Source organism: Lactuca serriola, chromosome 5, assembly GCF_051521515.1.
Source record: "Lactuca serriola cultivar US96UC23 chromosome 5, Lser_US96UC23_V15, whole genome shotgun sequence".
Taxonomy (NCBI): Eukaryota; Viridiplantae; Streptophyta; class Magnoliopsida; order Asterales; family Asteraceae; genus Lactuca; species Lactuca serriola.
The window spans coordinates 289,882,443-289,902,452 of NC_136412.1; positions in this window are offsets into that span (position 1 = coordinate 289,882,443).

The window sequence follows — 20,010 nt, forward strand, 5'->3', positions numbered from 1 at the left end:
ATGTTTTATAACACCAAATTACTGGTGCGCTTACATACGTCAATGTGCAACCGACTTGTAAGATACAACAAACACGTCTCTGTTTTAAGAATATAAGATATTATCGTCTCATAATCACTAGTGATAAATTCCATGAAGTGATTCAGATGATCATGGGTTTAATCTAATACCCGAATCTTATTCCAAGAGTACTCATGAACACTGCAACAAACTTGTGCTATGTCTAAAACATCTAGACAATCTACAGTCAGATTCATGACAGTCTTGCCTCAATACCTACTTCCAAAGTATGATCGAATGTGTATAGTTTGAATAACCTAGTTATTTTGGAAGTCAAAACATGCAAAGCGAAATACAAGAATAATCAAATCCAATATGGTCTCAGAACTTATGAATATAAATAAAACACCTTTTATTTAATCACCATATTGATTACACATTATTCATTGTATAATGTTTCGATTAATCAACTTAATACTTGAATTAAAAACAACAGTTATGCCATGCTACAAGAATGCACACTATGTTTTCCTATGGTCCTTTCTTTGTGAAATAGATAAACTGAAAGCATTTCAATGACACTCATTTCATAATTCCAAATCCTTATCCTAAATGTAAGTTTACTAAATTCTTGTCATTCGCTATGATCTGTTAGATTTTAAACTTATATGCAATAATACTCTTGTAATGACTATGCACAAAGTCACAGAGACTTGGCAACAGACATTTCAAAGTATTTCAATGGAGAGCAATTCCATGGAAACGAAGTCTCACATTCAAAGTACATTCCTTTGAACACCCTTCTTGCATTAAGTTTCCTAATCTTATACAGATTTAAAGAATAACTTCCACTTATGGAAACATTTCCATATTCCCATTTTAACTATCACTTATGAACAAGAGTTACCTCTTCTTAGAGTATGTTAATATGATCCTTCCAAAATTCAGAATATACTTCCAACTGTCCATAAGCAACCAATATATGGTAAACCTCAGATTGTCCTTCACAATTGCTTAACCATTTTAGTCATATCCATTTTTGGTCCATTTCCCTCTTAATTCCATAGGCATTTGGAAAATTCAAAGACGCATAAATATTATTGCATATGCAATCGACCCTATACCCGAAGCATATGGGATACGATCCATAATTTCTCACAAAAAGACGTGATACTTTACCAGTCTCTTGCTATAATATTTCCATATATAGAATTTCCTTATGTCGAATCTTTTCAACATAACATCCATATATATTTTGACTAAATTTGATTAAAATCTCAATCTAAGCTTTTATATTTGAAATGAATTATGAATTCTTCTCCCTTAATTATAGCAAAACAACTTTTCAACCCCTGCAACTTTGTGAATTGAAAGTTTTGTTTTCTATAATTAACATTGCTAACTTGAAACACTTACCATAATAAGTATGCTCCCACTAGAATAATAATTATTTTCTTACTAGCATAACACTTCTACTCCCACTAGCTTTGACATGTACCCAGAGATCTGTTGGACTTCTAGAAATCAATATTTATTGACTTCCTTACTAAAATTCAGATTGATGACACGAGATGCTTCAATAAGACTTTATCTAGGCTTCTCAAACTCATACACCTTTCCTTAGATAGCTCACATGTGTGTCTAAACAATTCTAAAACTTACAACAATAAGTCTCAATTGTTTAGACCTTTTTCCATTTCTCACAATTCGAACTAAGAAGAGGGATGCCATAATCATAATTGAATTTGAGAATGCAAATATCACAAATGATATCTCCTTAAAATCTACTTAGTGAAAGCGCTTCCTAATAACAATTTTCATGAATTGGAGAGAAACCTTATGACACTTAGATTTTATGGTGTATGTGTTCTTATCCATGTGAATTTGTCATAACCATAATCACAAGACAAGGTTAGTGACAAATCCAAACTCATATGGACTGAACTTGTTCAATCTTAATTTCTTGCCACCTGGCAGCACAAGGGCCTGTCATTGCTTCCAGGTTGTTATGAAAACAATTGAGAACTCATAGAACTCACATGCATAGTCAACTTTAACTGGAATGGCCACATAAACAGAATTATGCCAACATGATAGGTTATAAACCTCAAGTTGTGTGCTAGTGATAAATAATTAGTTTACTCTTGATTAGTTCTTGAAACTCTTCAAGATCTTTAAGACCCCCACTGACCTCTTGACATATAAGATTCACTTTGACAAGGAAGATTACTTGACAAACAAATATTCAAGAGTTAGTGCGGTTTCTTATCAAGAAAAAACTTTCACATAATTGGTCTTAGTTGGTCTTTGTTTGATCCAAAACATCACAACTAACCAATTTCAAATGTACAAGAGTAAGAAAACATTTTACTCTACACTTGATAAGTGTTATAAACCTTTTTTAAGATTGTATCACTCAAGTTACAATCTTGGAGTATGACTATAAGACTTGAATTTGGAAAGAAGTATGATTCACCTTTTGATTTAACCATTTCAACAGTTCATGATTCCTCTTCTTAGCCATACAAATGCACTAAGATGTCCTTAGAGAATAAATTCTAATATGGTTTCATAATCACTAAGATAATCATAAAACACGATACTCAAGTACTCTCCCTTCTTTTCAGATTGGAGAAACTTTTATCTTTCTACCTAATTTGATTCTTCTTATTCGTTATGCCATACATTGAAACCTTTCTAATGGTTCGGAATTACACTTAATATTGTAAGTGTAACCATATTTACTAAACTTTAGTAAATTACAATGAAAAAGTCTTATCTTTCTTTGTGGTGGACCTGCCCAACGTACAACCAAATGTACCTGATCCCCTAGTCCTTCACTTGACTCACATATACATGTGAACAAGGACTTAGTATTAATTTCCCAAAGATGCAGGTTCTCACTCATCACACAATACAACTTGCATGATTTCAAGTTTCTATCCAACTGAAACTTGGGTGATGAGAATCTTTCCTTATTTGGTAAATTATGACACTACCACAAACGAAAGAATCAAATCCATTTTTTCAATATTGCATTCAATGGAAACATATAAACAACAATTTTCACAAATGCCATTGTAAGGAAACTTAAAATAAAATAAAATCAATTTTTTTCTTATTTATAAAACTGCGGAAAAACTTTTCCTTACAATGCAAATACAAATGTAAACTATGTTTTTATCTATTCCTAAGTAATCTATCATAACTCTTAAGCAGCAGCTCAAAATTCTGATCATCGAACCATGCGATCGAAATCCATCTCTTCACGATCAGAATCTGCTTACTCTTCCTTTAAGCTTCCCTTCTTTTCTTTGATTCTACAAAACATCAAAATTTAATTACATTACATCATGTATTAAGAATCTCCAATTAGGAACTTAATAGAGTTAGATAATGGATTTTACCTGAAGTCGAGTCAAACTTTTTGACTTTACCATCTTGCGATCTTTTAGGTAAATATGGCAGCTTCGCAGCCAGTGCCCCTTCTCTTGGCAATAGAAACATATGGACTCTTTGGGAATAGTATATGGGACTATCTCCAGCTTATCCTTTCTCTTTACCATTCGGTCAAATGATTTGACCATGGCCAATCCTTTTCCATTGGGAAGAGAAAGCTTTTATGGACTTCCAATGTTCCCATTGTCAATGTCCATGGAATTTTGAGGAGTAGATCTTCCAATCAAATTTGCTTTACCAGTGAATGCTGATTCAACAGCAACAAGCAAATAGATAAGATCGATAAGGGTCATGTCGTTATCTGTCATATAATAGTCCTTAATGAACACACTATACGACTCAGGGAGTAACTAAAGAACCAAATCAACAACCAGCTTTCTTGAGACATTGACTCCTAACATTCCCAACCTGTCAATGTGTGACTTCATCTCCAAGACATATGCACACACCGACCTTCCATCTTGGTGTTTGCTAGCCAATACGGTTTGGGTGACCTTCAACTTTTCAAGTCTTCAAACTTATGGGTTAGGGAGAATTATTGGAGGAATTCGAGGAAGTGAATTTCCACTACAGTACAAACAAGGGATTAATCTTTCACCTTGATTGTCTTGTGGAATATCAACTTCATGAGGAAATCTTTTTCCAAAAGACTTGGGAAAACCATAGTTGTCAGAACTAGACGTCTATTTGGGAGAAATTCAAGTTAGGTTATTTAATTCCTTAATATAACACCCAAAATGAAATATTAAAGATAGGACGCAACACAATATTTTACAATTCGGAAGAGGGATGTCGTAATCCAATTCCAAAATATTTGAAGGTAGGTAAATGACGATTTACCAATTTCCACCATGAAAAACAAAATTGATTATTAAGTTTTAAATGAATTGAAATTCCTAGATCCTTTAAGATTTATTGAACTTTTCAATGGCATGTTAAATCTCGATTGTGCCCTTCAGGTTTGTGACTGGGATGCCGAGGATCACAAACAAGGTGTGAATAACCATGCAAATTAGCTTGGTACTCTCAATGTCATTTATTACCTAATCAATGTGTCAGTTAACCACACACACTCCATTGATCTATGACAAACATCGAGCTACCCTTTGCCACCATTGTTAGTCCAGGTTAGTGTGTTGGTTAACTAAACAAACTCCACTAACGACTTGGCAAGGTGCAAAGTGCAGTTTCAAGGGTTAGCACCAAATTCACATTTTTCTTAAGTAACTAAGATTGGGAATTTATAAGTGTTTAGTTACTTGGTATTTTCATTATACTTTTAATAAGAATTAATGTCTTATCCTACCCGTTTGGCTAACGACCCTCCACCAGTCAAGGAAGCGGTGAGTGAGAGTGGACACTCATTAAACCGCCAATTTATAGGCAATAACCTTATACCCCCCCCCCCTTATATACCGACTTCGTGAATGAGGCCTACTAATGGTAAGACCGACTTTGTACTTATACATATGATATATTAAACTTTTAATATTATAATAGTATAAGGGTGTATTTTAAAATTTTAAAATACTAAATGGTTTAATCTATTAATTAAACTATACTCTTAATTTAATTAAACTTAAATCATGTCATTATGGAATTATTAATTCTCTTTTAATTAACCACTTTAATTAACTATTTAATTTATTATTGAGTTATGAACCCATGAGTTACACTTTTGAAAACTTTTCAAATAACTTTAGTTTTAGAATTCAATGTCTCATAAAAAAAACTTTTCAAATTCCAAAACTTGAGGGCAAGTTATTAAACTCTTGAAATCCATTTATAACAAATTTTGTAACCTTTGAAGACTCTTGGAATTCATAACTTAAAGAGTTAATGAATGAGATTTTCACATCCATAACTTATGGAATTTTCAAAACTCTTAAGATCATAGCTTTTAAAAAAGACTTTTGAGTTCCAAAATTTTATGACAAAATTTGTAACTCCTTAAAAACATTTAGATCAAACTTTTTAAAACAAATAAAATAATCATATCATTCTATCTTTTAATCAATTGACTTAATTCAACTCTTGTAGTAAAATGACTCAAATTTTACAAATAATTAGTTTTTCATAAAATCAAGTAATTATCTTAAAGTTTGACAAACTTCATGTTTCTTTTTTTTCAACTTTGAAAATCAAACATTTGCATCAATATAACATAAAACAACCCATGGCTCTAATACCACTATTGAGTTTTGTATACTACAACATCCTATGGTGCACTTACAACCCTAAATGCTTTGAATCTATATTTTCTCTAATTATACATTCAATATTGTTTCCAAAGCATTCAGGATCCTCAAACCTCATCAGATATTCCGGATCCTCAATTATCTCAGGATCTCGACTATTACCGTTATTATTATTTACTAACATTTATAACGGTTATATTTCGTTCTTAATTAACACATGTGTAGAAATAGTCAAGAGAAGACTTATTCTCAACATAGAGTCGTCTCAACTATACTAAAGACCCAGAATACCAAGTCAAACAACGTTCGCAAAGCTAGTCATAGAGGATCCCGGGAATGTCAGACATCTTGTTAGCTAGTTTAGACTATAAATTGACACATGTCTCTAGCACACGACACACTCCACCTACTCTTCACTTACTCTACGCACTTTTTCACTTGTTCTTACTGAAATACTCTCTGTAATCATCAATGCAGGTGATCATTATCACGTCCCAATGTTTTGTGCCAGAGATCCTAGCAAGGATCAAGGGCTTTCCTAGTAAACTATCGTGTTATTCTCTTTAACTTTCTTTATTTCACAATTTGAACATCACACTTCTCATTCAATTTGGTTGATTTCTACTTGTGTAATTTTTGACCAAAAAAATACATACACCACTTAGACTTATCCTTCAATGTGGTGGACTTTTCTCCTTTCTTTGGCCATCTTGCTTTGTCTTCGAGATCTTGCTTAACGTGGATTATACCTGAAACATCCAAAAAAAATAATCAGTGATCTTGGGAAAATCGTCTTCCTCCTTTCATCCTTAATGACATCAACCCTGTGATGTTTGAGTCTGGAATAAGGTTTTGACTTGTAGAATCTTTGGACCAAGGAGTCGGCCTTTCTATTGGGGTTATCCTATGATTAGTAGGGTTGCTCCTCTTCTGGATCTCTTTGTTCTCTTCTAGCCTGATGAACCTTAATGCTCTGCTCCTGACTTCATCCATCCTTTTTCATGGGGTCATTACAAGGTCTTCATAAAAAGGAGAGTCCTTCATACCAATTTTGAAAGCTTCTATGGTGGTTTCCATATCGATGTTGGGGATAGTTAGGGCTTCCCTGTTGAACCTTTTCACAAAGTCCCTAAGGGATTCCTTAGGATCTGGGACTACCCGATAAAAATCGCTAGTGATCATTTTGAAAGTTTCGCCACAAGAAAATTGATTGTTAAAAAGATTAACTAAATGTGAAAATGATGTAATAAAGTAAAGTGGAACATTAAATAGCCATTTTAAGGTTGATCCTGTGAGGGTCGAACCAAAACCCTTGCACATGCAAGCTTCCTTCAAATGTGAGGGAATGGGGATGATCTCCATTCTTTCCATATATTGTGCCACATGTCCTTGAAAACATTTCGGGACTTCAATATCAGCTATCGCATGAGTAAATCTCAAGATATGTGACTGGTAGGAGATGCTTCGGGTATATGTTGGACTATCCCCGATACACTTGAGATCATTTGCTTTAACTGTTGGAGTTCTTTAGCCATAATTGGACTTATTCATGTAGTAAGATCCATGGAGTTAGTATTGGTAGTGTTACTATTAAAGAAATCACTAGTATTTTTCTTATTAGGAGTATTAAAGGCTTCATCAAGATCATGGGTCACAGAAGTTTGGATGTTTGGGATCATTCTCCCCGTAGGCATAGCAACGGATGTTGGAACCGTCAATTCCAAGCATTTACCTGTGGATCCTGGGTTGTCAAAATTCAGGATCCTTGGTTGCAGGATTGAAGGTGTCGCCACCTGAGGTTTGCAGATTTCTACCCTTATCCTCTCCACTTCCTTGAGCAATGTTCTGTTGTCTTCATGTCGCTGAGCCACCTGTTGTGTCAACATCTTCATCATGGAGAAGAGTTCGTTATTTGAGACTGAGGAAAGAGGATCTTGGGATCCTAAGGATCCTGGAGCAACCGGAGGAGTATTCTTCTTTGGCACATCAAAAGTTTTCCTCTGGCTAAGTAGCCCGCTTGGAGGAGGTGGAATATTTTTCGAAGGAACGGATAGAAAAGAAGAAGAGGAAAGGATTAGTTGTGTAGACATGATTTTTAGGGATTACGAACACCATGGCCCCACGGTGGGTGCCAAATTGTATTGGCCGAAAATTAATCAAATGTAAATCAACCAAATTGTATGAGAGGTTATGATGCTATAATCAAATCAAGTGAGCAAAATAAGAGTAGGTGACACAAGTGGTTTACAGGGAAAGACCTTGATCCTTGCAAGGATCTTCGGCAAAAACCTTAGGAGGTGATAATGATCACATGCCTTGTTAACTTGTATTCATTGAAATATGATCTACAAATGAAATGATGAATGTATGAGTACAATTCTATCAATGAGTCTAGGTGTGTGTTGTGTGTAAAATATAGGTGTATTTATACTCTAGTCTAAGTAATAATAAGTCTGATATTCCCAGGATCCTCTCGAATAAAAATGAACACGTTGGTTTGACTTGGTATTCTCGGGTCTTTTGCCTGATTGAAGTACTTCTTCGTTGAGAGAGTGTCTTATGTTGACTAATTTTGTACATGTAAGAAAAAGCAGAAATGTTAGGAAATAATAATATTAAGTGTTAGGATCTTGAGATAGATTCGGGATCCTAAAATATTTTGAAGATCTAGGATACTGAATAGGGTTGAGGATTTTGGCCCTAACAAACATTTTTATCTGAATAAACACAAATCTCGAACCTTTAAGGTGTTCAGAGCTTCCATAAAACAAAGTTAAGAATTAGCTGAGTAAAAGGATGGGATACTCAAATCCAATAGGGATAGTGAGCATCTTAGTCAAAATTTTAACGATCAATGAAAAAATATGAAACAGTTCACAAACTATCTCCACCCAGAACACTGCCAAAGATAATGTAGTTTGATAGAGAAGAAAATCATTATTTTATTTATTAAAATATAAGTCGTACTATGTTTAAAAACAGAACATGGAGTGTACCATGAAGATTGTTACAAGTGGTCTTCTTCTTGCACCAACTGAGAATGTTTATAAGACATTCTCTCAAGAAAAGTTTTAGTACACGGAGAGACGAAGCCGTGGATATAAATAAAATCTAAAAAGGAGCTCGTACGTGAAAGTTACAATTTATCGAAGAATACAAGAAAATAGCTAGCAGAGACACATGGCAGCACCAGAACCAAGAAGTGCACCAACCAAAGGGGCACATGGCAACACCGGAGACCACCCACTCTACTAACTAGGTGCAATGCTCCTAAGAGAGGGCATGATGCGCCCTCCAGAACAACCTATATATAGGAGGCTTTCCCTCCTTATTTCTTACATCATTCTCTCTTATTAAGTTCTCTCTCACCCTAGAGAATTTTGGTCCCTCGTGATATACTTCTCGTTCTGTAGTTTCAGTAGTATCGGTAGCAAAATGTTGGAGGTTTTAGAAATATAATAAGTATGCATCGGAGTTCTGCTCATAGATATTCAGAAAACATCAATTAGGTAAGTTAAACATTCGCTTAAGTATAACTGATATGAAGAATACCCATTTTTGTTATTATGAACTTGCGTATTATATTAATCATTAATCATCTTTATTATACTGATTGATCTACTTATGGGTGTGTTATCTAGGATAGACATGCTGTCTTGGCTGTTGGATTTCATAAAAGTTATATCTTGAAATGATCCTGTCTCCCGACTGTGAGGAATGGCTAATCCTTAGTTGATAGTCATTCTGTGTTATTAGGATTAGTGAAGGATCTAACTTTTTTATCAGATTTCTGTAGATATTGATTAGTTATAGAACTATAGGATGATATGTGTTCGGCATGATTGCTCACCAGTTGGATAGCTGATAGTCGTCTTAGTGATTTTCCAGGCGATTTATCTCACTATATAATATGTTACTTTATATATTCATATATGATAGGATATAAGAACTGCTAAAGTAGAGTTATATGTGCGGACTAGTATAATCTTTGTATGATTGGTTGTTTGGTTATATGATTTGTTTATTGGTATATATGAGGAGTTGAAAGCTGAATGACGACAGACCATAAGCCTATAGACTCATGTTAACGACAGAACGACGATAGACCATGACTCTAGATACGTACGTTATCGGTAGAACGATGAGAGGTCGTAACCATTGTTATTGAATGGTGAAAGGTTGTGATTCATTGCTTGTATGCAAGTATATGTATTGTGATATATGGTATTTTGAGGAACTTGCTAAGCTGCATGCTTACCCAGTTAATTAAAAATGATTTCGGGCACTTTTTTAGATCAGGAGAAGAGCAAGGCTTGGCTATTCACACGTATCGGCCTCCTGTTTTCTGTTTTCCACATGTTCTACTTATACTTTGTAAAATGAAAAAAAATTATGGAATTTGGAATGTTACAAGTTGGTATTAGAGCCCTGGTTTGAGGGATTTGGATGAACACTCTGCGTGATTCCAAACAAACTCAAACTAAGGATCTAAGAATTTTTGCAAACATTTTGGAAAGTGTTTTATAAAAAAGATATTTACAAAACTTTTTTAAAAAGAAGTTTGTATAAAAAGGAAAGGATGCGGTGCGTACAGTCAGTTGGGGCTTTAAAAGGGAAATGATTCCCAAAATATTCATACTTGTTATACCTACTAATATATGAATTGTTAGAAATATAGCCTTGTATGTATGTAGGGGAGCTTTTCAAGAATTTTAACTTCGAATTGTCTGATACTTAATATGCCTTATAGTCTAGAAATTGCTTGTTATATGCTGCTTAGAACCTATATAGATATTTATTAACTATTGGACGGATACGTTAGTTTGCATGCCCCTAGATTTAAATAGTTTTAGAATGCTTGATTTGGCTATATTTTGTAGCTATTGTCTGAGTCCAACTGTTAATGTGCAGAATCATTTAGTCTAAAGGCTATTTAACTTTAGTGTCATGTAATTGTATTCGTCAGATAGTTAGTTATTATTTGTAGAAGTTTCTTCCTCGGCTGATAGCAGGCTAAAGTGGAAGGAATCCTAGAAGGAGATTCTAGGAAGTTTAGTATATGCTTGATAGGGTAGGTATGTTTGAGGCGGGACGACGGTAGAGTTGTGGTAAGACGACAACGTTTCGTCAGAGATCGTTCACACTTTTCAAGTTACTGGATTCAAGATTTCATTTGGTGTGATACAGTATACAAAGGATCATAGGCGGATAGATCAATTTTCCTTGATACGTTCATTTAGGGTTAGGTTAGGTTGATAGATCGTCGAGTGAACCTTTTTAGGCTTGCATGTGATCTAGATGAGAAAGCCTGAGAACTCTTGGTCTAGCTATATCGCATGTTTCTTTTCTAATTAATTGATTTTGAGTAAGAACTAGTTTTAGATTGTCTATTTGTTTCCTGACTACACACGACTACGTATTCTTCTAGTGATGTGTCATTGTTATCTTAGGTTTCAAGGTAGACTACGTGTTCAATTTAGTGAATTATTTTGTTGATAGGCTTGCGTTGTGAGTTGATATAAGACTATAGATAATCTATAACACTCGTAGGTTAATATAGGACAACGATTAGACTTTAGAATTCGTTGTTGTTTAGGTTATGGACCTCAGGTCTTAGCCTTAAGAGGCAAAGTAGAAGAGACATATTGTGTTTGATAGATGAAAATGGGGATGATAATTGGGTTTATTCAGGTCGGTGGGTTGATGGTTATGAGCCTACAGGCCCACCGAGAAATTGATTATAAGTCTTTAGGCCCGATGGGGATGATGACAAGCAAGGTCTTGTATCATAGTCGTAGTAGTTAGATAGCTTCATAACCTATCATGAACATATATGTGTGTGACTTGCTCGACATCAACCTAAAACCTAATACGGTTTGGGATAATTAGAGGCTTGTAGGAATGCTATTGATGACCTAGTGCTTGGTAAGTTAAGATATGGTTGATTTGTTAGAAAGGTCATGGATGTGCTCTAGAAGTTCCCTTTGGGTTTTAGTATTCATGTTAAGAAATAAGAACTTTATCATAAGTTTGTTACCAATGATGGAGTACTGGCTATGGGTTGAACCATTGGGCTCGATATAGTAACCTATGTTGATTTTTAGGTTGTTAAATGCCAGAACGAAATGGATAAACTAGTTGCAATGTAAGGTTGTGAGTTTTTAGGGAAGGTATACCTTGGAAAGGTGTTGTTTTGACATAGAGTTAGAACGGTATACTAGAAACCTTTCCTAAGGGCATGTTCCGAAATACGGATTCTATCAAATTACTATAGATGGATTGCCCTAAGTACTCGTTCTGTAGTGGATTAGTAGTGTTCCTCATCAAAGGAGTGAATTAACAGTGTATGTCTACAAGTGATCATCTGATATAGAGTACAAATTATAGAGATTCAAATGTACGAGATTCTGATTTTGGGAGACTTCGCAAGGGGTTCGTGGGTAGGTTTGAGGTAGAAAACAAAGTTTTATGGTTAAATAAGTGTAGATGGGTTAAATTGATACATCAACGTTGGCTACGTTCCAAGTTGTTCTCGAGAACCCCAATAAGATGGTGTGCCATAGTCTTGAGGATACTATGAGTTGGATTTCAGGGATGAAATCTTTGTAAGTAGGAGAGAGTTGTAGCATCTCGTTTTCACTTTACAGTATAATTTAGAATTAACGTTTATTTACGAAATTCAAATGGTTAATACATTACATTTTATCCAATGTGTTCCATATGAAATTCATAGTAGTCGTGATTACGAACTCGTGAATCTCGTGAATATAAAGAACACCAAAAATCTTTGGATCTCGTGAATATAAAGAACACCAAAAACTCTAATGTTGTATGAAGAAGTTACGATTTTTCGAATTTCTACGTTCGATAGAGTGCGTCAGTATTTGCCATAAAATATGAAATGAAATATTTACTTTTTAGCCAAAGTAATGTAAGGGAAAGTTGATGTCCTTGTAAATACAAATTCGTAGATGTAAAGAGCATCGAGAACGAAGCTCGTATGAAAAAGTTATGAATTTTGCAATGGATTCCATAATATGGTCTTTTAACAATAAAAAGTGAAAATAAAATGTGCATTATTGTTGAGAAATAAATGAAATTTGTAGTACATAAAAAGCAAAGTCGTGGATATAAAGAACATTAAAAACGGAGCTCGTATGCGAAAGTTATGATTTACCAAAGAATGTGAGAAAATAGTTGGCAAAGATACATGGCAGCACCAGGGCCAAGAAGCACACTAACAATGTGGACACATGGCAGCACCGGAGACCACCCACTCTACCAACCAGGTGTGGCGCACTTATTAAAAGGGTGCAGCGTGCCCTCCAGACGAGCCTATATATAGGAGGCCTGCCCTCCTCAATTCTTACACCGGTCTCTCTCATTGTCGATCATTTCATTCCTACGTGATACAACTTCTCGTTCTATAGTTTCAGTAGTATCAGTAGCGAAACGTTGGAGGTTTCCGAAAGATAAAAAGTAAGCGTCAAAGTTATGCTCGCGGATATTTGGAAAACATCAATTGAGTAAGTTACACTTTTGCTTAAGTATAATTGATATGAAGAATACCTATTGTCGTTATTATGAACATGTGTATTAGATTAATCATTAATCCTAATTATTATACTGATTGATCTACATAAGGGTGTGGTGTCTAGGATAGACATGTTGGCTTAGTTGTTGGATTTCATAAAAGCTATATGCCGAAATGACCCTGTCTCCTGACTGTGTTAACTAGCTAATCCATATTTGATAATCATTTGGTGTTATTGGGATTAGTGAAGGATCTAACTTTTGTTATCATATTTCTATAGATATTGATTAGTTTTAGTATTATAGGTTGATATGTGTTTGACGTGCCTATTCTCCAGTTGGATAGTTGATAGTCGTCTGAGTAATTGTTCAAGAGAGTTATCTCGCTATACTATGTGTTACAATATATATCCATGTATGATATGATATAAGAACTTGTATAGTATAATTATATGTGTGGACTAGTATAATATTTGTATGATCGGTTGTCTAGTTGTATGATTCGTTCATATATATGTATTAGGAGTTGATGGTGGAACAATGACCTCTCATGAGCCTGTAGACTCGTGTTGACAATGGAATGGTGACAGACCATGAGTCCAGATACACATGTTATTGATATAATGATGAAAGTTTGTAACCATTACGGTAGAACAACAAAAGGTCATGAGTCATTCCTTTTATGCATGTATATTGTAACATCCAAAACTCTGGTATGTCTTAAAACCCTAAGGAATGTTAATTTTTGTATAAATGGTCCCTTAAGTATGCTGGGCATACTTAAGTGTACGCTTAGCGTACTGCATGGAAGTGATCGTGGAGGAATCAGGGTACACTAGGCGTACCTTGAGTCACGCGGGGCGTACGCACCAGGGACACAAAACCCTAAATTTCTGAACTTGAGGCCTATTTAAACAACTTTAAGTCCCTTGGACTAAACCCTAGAGAGCCTCCACAGCCTTAGAACGTCCATATACTCCTGGAAACCTTGTGAGATCATTCTTGAGTCGTAAAGAGTGCATTTGTGGCCTTTTAGTGTGTATTTCAAGAAGAAGGGGTAGTCAAGCAAGCTTGGATCAAGTGGGTGCTTCAAGATCCTACACCAAAATCATCTTGCAAAGCTTCTAGAGGTCAAAAGCTTGCATCTTTCCTTTATAATCTTTAGTTCTAGCTAGGGTTTTGGTGGGTTGTCCCTTTGATGAACTTTGGACCTCTTTTGTTGAGCTAAGCCTCCCTATTTGATATGAAAGGCAGATCTGAGGTCCCCTAGTCATTTAGAAGTATAAAAATGGAAGCTTGATGAGAGATTTCACCTCATGCATGGGTAAAAGACCTTGGAAAGGTCTTAATGGAGGATTTGGGTGTGTATGAGACATGCAAGGGCATAAAGTTGCCAACTTTATGCCTTAGGACATCTTTTCAGACTTAGATCTAGCTTTTGGACGTGAAGGATTCGGGCATTAAGCACTTAATGGAAAGAGTGCTCAAAATGGTTGTATGCTGGGCGTAACTGGCTATACGCGAAGCATAGTCCCTAAACCTTCAGTCTGATGCGCGTACCAGGGTGGTACACCGAGCATATGCAGCTTAGTTGGGCCCTAAGCTGTTTTGGTCCTTTGGGCTTCATTTGGTTGTTGGGCTTGATTGGATTCTATGAGTTAGAGGCCTTTTCATCTGTTTGGGCCGTAGACTTATCGAGTGAGCCTTATTGGGCCAAGGGGCCCATTAAAAATATTGGACTTGGACTTTGGGGCCTATTTGCAAGAAAAGGGTAATTGGGCCTTGGCGGTAGAGTTTGAAGGTTGGGCCTTTCCTTGGGAAAGTTAAGGTCTTATCATTGATTATATTATTATTGTTATTATTCAGCTCGGGAGGTTGCGGATTATAGGAGGACAGTATTTGTATTCATCAGACGGAGGTGAGTCTTCTCACCATACCTATGGGCCTACGGTACCAAGGCCGGCCCATTATGTGAACATGTTATGTGTGTTATTCATTTATGAATTGATATGTTATGTGATATTATGTTGGTATGGAAGACCCCGGGGGAGCCTGTGGCATTGGATATTAGACCATGTGGGGTAGCCCATGACATTCCTAGGTAAAGACCATGTGGGGTAGCCCATGGCATTGGATGTTAGGCCATGTGGGGTAGCCCATGGCAGTCCTAGGTAAAGACTATGTGGGGTAGCCCATGCCATTCTTGATAAATCATATTGCATGGTTTTTGTAGCATGATTATAGCTTTATTAGCTATCAGGATATGTGTATGTGAATGTGTGTGGTATGCTCTGGGAAACTCACTAAGCATTTTGCTTACAAGTTGTTGATTTGTTTCAGGTACATCTGAGCCCAAGGGCAAAGTCAAGGCGTGATGACGTGGCATGCACTCTATCTCTCTTTTTAGTGTTTGGGACCCTCTAATGTTTAAAGAAAAAAAGAGGAAAACAATGATGTAATGAATGTTGATTTGAAAACAAATGTTTTGGGAATTTATGGTTTATGAGATTGGTTTTGATTAACTAAAAATGCAAATTTTCTTTGTATAAAATTGGGTCGTTACATATACGTATTGTGATATATGGTATTTTGAGGAACTCATTAAGCTTCGTACTTACCTAGTTGATTACAAATGATTTCATGTACTTCTTCAGATCAAGAGAAGAGCAAGGCTTGACTATACACTCGTATCAGCGTCATGTTTTAGTTTTCCATATGTTTTACTTATACACTAAAAAATGAAATATTTGGTATGGAATTTGGAACATTACATGACCAAAGAAAACATGGTTTGAGTTGAAATAGAAGAATAATAGAAATGATAATATGAAGATTAATAATCAAATGTTGGAACCAAAGGAACTCAAAGAAATGTAGTTGGAGTTGTAAAGGCGGAATAAAAGTGTTAATTTAAAGTATGAAAAACAAAAGTATGTAAATGTTATATTACGTAGGGTTGTTTTAGCAATAACTGTAGTCTTTTTCACAATATGTAGTCTTTTTCATAATATGTGTTGTAATATTTGTTTTATATGTGAGTATATCTCTCATGGATTTTCCATAATTAATTGATTGTTGAAAAAGTTTATAATCTTCATAAATAATATTACATAACCAAATGGATACTTAGCAAACTTGATACTTTTTTTATAATATATTATAAGAAAAATTGTTATATTACAATGGTTATATAAAAAATCCAACAAACCAAAGAAATGTGCTATAAAAAACATAAACTAACCATAGATGGTGTGACCACTAACTGGAGAACGATCTGTTAAATATTAAATACTAAAAAACCATTGAGTTTTTCTACACATGTTTTCAGAGTGTTTACTTGATCCTATCTTAAGAGTCAAATTCATGGTCCTTAAAGATCACCCAAATGACATGTGAGAAGCTAATTTGCATGACGACTATAGGTACATTAATCCTCATAAGTTTCTTGTTACCTTCTCATATAGCAACAAAGATTTGTATCGAGATGTTCATTAAATAAGCTAACCATAGATGGTGTGACCACTAACCGAAGAACGAACTGTTAAATATTAAATATTAAAAAACTATTGAGTTTTTCTACACATGTTTTATGAGTGCTTATTTGATCCTATCTTAAAAGTCAAATTCATGGTCCTTAAAGATCACCCAAATGACATGTGAGAAGCTAATTTGCATGACAGTTGTTTGTTACCTTCTCATATAGCAACAAAGATTTGTAACTGGATGTTCATTAAATAAGAATGGACTGCTACAAGATATAGTCTTTTAAGTTGCTTGTTTATTTTCCTCTACAACTATATTAAAACAATACAAAACAAGATAAATTATTATTGATTCAACAAAATCATGAATCAATACAAAACTATCAAAATCGAAATCAATAATGAACTTATTTCGTTATAATTCCTTATATGTGTTATATCACCATCTTCGTATGTATTATCTCTATTGTGTTCATAAAATAGAACGAAAGTTTCGACAATATATGATGTGTTGTATATGATTTTCTCTCTCATCTTGCCTCCTATGTATACTAGATGATTTGATCTTCACTTAGCAAGGGCATTTGTCTAGATAACCAATTAAATATGGGAACATCCACACAAAATATAAACATCGTTTGCAAAACACTATTGAGCTTTAATTTGGTAAACATGTATTCAGTAATTAGCGAACATGCTTTCATAAAAATTGTGGTTGTCTTTTTTATAGGTAAAATTTTGGTGGTGCATAGAAATATAGACAACATCAGATAAATAGTCTCTATAGTTTGTCAAAAGTCACAACTTAAGTCGGTACTAATTTTTTGACGAACACGGTTTTTGTGGTTTCTAAATTTTGCGTGGTTAGTCCCTATGGTTTATTTTGTTTCATAATTGATCTGAAATTATCATTTTACCCATGATATGATTTTTTTATTAATTTTTATTTCCTATATTTAAATTTAAATTAAATAAAAATCCAACCCCATCCACCCTAATCTCCTTTCACCAACAAACATTCTTTCTCTTTCATTGAAACCCAAACATATCCGATCTCCAACCCACATATTCCAGTTTGATTTAATTTCCCTAATAAATCTGATAAATCTAACCTAAAAGTGAAGAAACCGTAACCAATCTTCAAACATTAGGTGGCATTGGGTATGTTTATGTAAGTGATCAATTCTATTTATGACTCCAATTTGATGTGAGTTTATGATTGATAAATATGGGAGACACTTAAAAATAATATGTGGCGATGGTGAAGAGAAATGGAAGCAAGAATTGGGATTGGGTGAGGTATGGTGGGTCTTTTTAATAGTATAATAATAACATAAGAACCAAAAAAATATTAAAAAAAAATGAAAAGGGCTAATAAGTTATTTCATGTGGCTCATAATCAACTAAACAAGTTTTAAAGCACACAAAGACCATGGTTTTCAAAATAAATTAGTAGGGACTGAATTGTGACATTGGAGAAAACACAAGGACCATTTATGTAATTTTGTCAGATATGATGTGAGCCTTTATTGTTTGTCATTTTAGGGGATAGAGCCGTGCTATTTGGTTTAATTTGTAACTAAAAAGTATCTTTAAAATAATAATCGAATAACAAATAAATATTGTTTTAAATAGAACCAAAAAGATTTATGATTGTGAATACATGATGAACTTTTGGAGGAAAAAGTTGTACATACAAAAGGTAAATGAAGTGGGAACTGTGAAATATGAAAAATGAAGTTGAGGTGACAGTTCATTGGAACAAGCTACGAAAGCATAGTCGATAGTACAAGTACTACAACCACATGACGCATTTTCTATACTTTATTTCCTTTACCGTCCTCCCTCTGCCCAAAAACAAATATACTCGCTCTTATATTATTTTAATAATCTTTGAGTAAATTACAATTTTGCCCCCAAACCATCTTAATATATACAAGAATATATCGCTTAAGCCTTTAAGGTAATAATATATCCATTAGATTTATAAAAAAAATAACAAATTTTGTCATTGTCTTCTCATTTGAATCTTTTTTCCCCTCAAACCCTAAATTTTGAAAATTTGAGCAAATCAGATGATTCGAATAAAATTTAAAATAAACAAAAGTCAAAATTAGAACTCAATAACCAAAAACAAATCAAAATTAATTTTCATTTTCATTTTCAATCCTTAAAATTTCATGAATATTATATTCATTTTCATTTTCTAATTGAAGATGGCAAATGAATATAATGAACATTATATTCATATTAGTGATAAGAAGTTGCACATTTATCTACTTATTTTCTATTTTATAACCTTTTCTAACAATAAATATGTGAATACATAAATATAAATATGGCGTATATATTCTTATTAATTAAAATTAATAATATATTTAAGTAATTAGTTAAAAAAAACTACTATTTAATTATTTTCTAAGGTTCTTTTATATTCATCTATAATTCAAAACACAATTTTAATACTATAAATTTAAAGTTCTTTTGACTAAACACTTTACTTATTATTACTTGTTCAATTAAAATTAATGTTATTATTTGATGAAAAAAATTATTATTACTTGTTCAATTAAAATTAATGTTATTATTTGATGAAAAAATACAATAGCAATAATGGGTTAGGACTAAATTTATAGGACATTAGTCAATTAGTCATTTGTGTTCCTAAAATACAATAAACAATAACTTATATTAATTTTAATTTAACTTATGAACTTTTATATGTAAAAAAATTAGCCAAAATATATAAACCAATTGTATGATCTTATAATTCTAAAATTCATAAACAATCTTGATCTTAACAATATCGATTTAGAGTAAGTTCGGTGTAAAGTTAAAAAATCTCAGAATAATCTTAAGACGGTATATAAAATCGTTAATTATCCTGAATGGTATTTATCTTTTGTGCTTTTCTTGATGCATTAATGTAAGAAAATATTTTAAATTGATTTATACTAAAAAAAATAATAATAATAGTCTAACTGGTATTTAATTTTAACATTTCCACAAAGACTCTTTTTATTTTAAATAAAATTTTAAACTAATTTTTTACTTTATCTTATAAAATGATATTGACATATCATTTGCCATCTTCAATTAGATAGCTAGATGCCTAGATTTTATATATCATTTGTCATCTTCAAATCTTTTTGAGAATTTGGTTTATAGTAGATCTTTGATACAAATTACAACTTCTAGATCTATTTTTACCATCATGATTTTGTCAATGTAAAAAACAATCATGCGAAAAGATCCCAAACGTAACAACTTTGATATAATCAAATATTTTTACTTTTTAGCCACCTTACATAAAAGTTAATCAAAATATTCTTTTTTAA